Genomic DNA, 2,553 nt, shown 5'->3' with positions numbered 1-2,553 from the left:
GAACACGCAAAGCCTCCTCAAGGTGGAGCAGGCCTTCATGAGGAACTTGGTGGGCCTTCCCCAGAGTACCCCGCTCGTATTCCTGAGATTAGATCTAGGTCTAGAGCCCATTACAGAACTGATAGCCGCTCGACCTCTCCTGTATTGGAGAAGGCTCTGGACAGTACCGGAGCTAGTGGATTATAGAGCCGAATTTTCTGTAGTTTGGGAGCGGTTGAGGAGTAAGAATACACCTTGGTTATTACACATTAAAGCCCTTGCATATAACATTGGCCTGCCCCAATTATGGGAGACCCCGGCGGTGAGCTGCCCAGCGGTACAGAGAAAAGAGCTGTTGGCCTCTTTGAGACATTACAACCTTAGTTTGCTATACAGCTCGACAACCATGGGCAGGTTGACTATAGAATTTCTCAAGGTAAAACTCGCACCCAAGAGGGAGGAATTCCTGGACCTAATACAGCCTTCACTAGCAAGAAAATTGTACACTCAATTAAGACATGGCTGTTTGCCTATTGGGGCATTGACTTGTACATGGGCCGGACGAGAAGATGGAATCTGCCCAGCCTGTAAGAGCAGTAAAGAAGACATCGTCCATGTTCTGTTCTTCTGCCCAGCATATAGATAAATACGGAGATGCTGGCTGGCACCGCTGTGCAGAAATTTGGGACTAAAACAATGTGCACAAGCCTGCAGAATCTTAAGATATGACACCTCCCCCCTTTTTGTGTTCTCGGTTTCCCGCTTCCTTTATGGTATGTGGCGCAGAAGGTCTACCCTGATTAACTGTGATAAACTCTGTTGATCGCTACCTCCTTCTTTTTTGATAACTTACTGTTTAATCATTTTTTTAACTTAATGTTCTTAACTATTTATGTATTTCATCTTAGAGCATGTATGTATTTTATCTGCACTTTTATGGTCTATGACCGAAATAAAGTTATCAAATGAAATGAATGAAATTCAATAACTTTATTCTGTTATTATGCCGAAAAAATAACCATAAAAGTAATATTAATATATCACAATTTCAAAGTTTAAAAAGATGGAGAAACAATCATGTTACATTATAAATAAACTAATTCAATTTCATACATGAATTGATTTCCATGACCTAAAAACATTTTTTAAGAACGCAGAAACAGATGCAACAGTTAATATCTTATCTAGTTTCTGGATAGCTAAAAAGGCAGGACAACATTCCCTGAGTTCCATACAATATTGGTACAATCCATCTTGTCGTAGAAATAGTATAACATTTACAGAATAACAAGATATGCATGTTCGATTGGCTGGACAAATCGTTGCATGGACACAATTGTCTTGTCCAGTCATTCATCTTGCGGAAACGTAAGAATCTAAATAAAATGTTTAACCTAAACTGCGTTAAAAGAAACCTTTCAAAATCACTCATGTGCAGCTTTACATACGGTTGGATATTAAAAGTGGTCATTGTTAGATGATGAGCCACCACAGAAATCTTGGTCATCTCGATATTAGTTCTATAATCTCCCAAATGCGTCATACAAAGATTTTTAAGTTCTTTCCTGGAGACCTGCCACATCGATAAGGGATCACTATAGTATTCTTGGTGGCCTATTTGTGCAAGGAACATCTTTATGTAGTATAACCATCTTATCTTACTAGCATTATCAAGATTCATCGCATCCTTCAAGACCAAACAGTTAAAAACACACTCCTCAGTAGTCCATACCATGTGCCACAGAAGAACCGGTTGTACCTTGATAACATCTTCTAGGTATGGTTGTCCAAGTTCAGCATGGCAAATGTATGTTGAGACACTATCCGGGACTGCTGAAAGATACCTCATAAAGCCGTTTTCTGCCACCTGTAATGATTTCACATTTACATAGCCCCATATTCCGGCACCATAAGTTGTAATTGCTACGCACGTTGCTCTATAAACGCATAAAAGAATCCCCGATCGGTCGTCTGCCCATTTTTCTACTAAAATTAGTCAAAGCCATTAAGGATTTGCAGAACAGTAACCTTCATGATTTTATCATGTTATTCCATGATCCGGACTGATCAAACAGAATTCCCAAATAGGGAAAAGTGGGGGTAAAATCCAATAGTTTTGAGTTAATGTACATTACTTTTTTCTTTTTTCGGCACCAATACCACAATTCATACAGAACGTTTTCGTACAGTTACTCTCAACTCCAAGTTTGTTATAAATTGGGAGAAAGATGTAACCATCCTTTGCATGGCCACGGGCATCCAGGCCATCAAGACCACGTCATCCGCATATAGGAGTGCAGGGACAGATCTGTTAGCTATCATGGGCATGTCCCTGCACTCCTGTAACAATGTTCTTTCTAGGTCATTAATATAAATTGTAAACAAGGGGGCGAGAACGCATCCTTGCCGCACTCCTCTTGAAATACTAAAGGGCCTAGTACATACCCCATTCTTGGCAAATCTAACTTTACCCCTTGCTCCTGAATAAAGCTCCCTAAGGAAAAGAATTATATTTCCATCTACCTCTAATTTTTCCAAGATCAACCATAGTTTACTGTGGGTAACGTAATCGAA

The sequence above is a fragment of the Lissotriton helveticus genome, chromosome 1_1 (assembly GCF_964261635.1).
Source record: "Lissotriton helveticus chromosome 1_1, aLisHel1.1, whole genome shotgun sequence".
NCBI classification, from domain to species: Eukaryota; Metazoa; Chordata; class Amphibia; order Caudata; family Salamandridae; genus Lissotriton; species Lissotriton helveticus.
The sequence above is the reverse complement of the archived record's forward strand: the minus strand, read 5'-3'. Positions refer to the sequence as shown.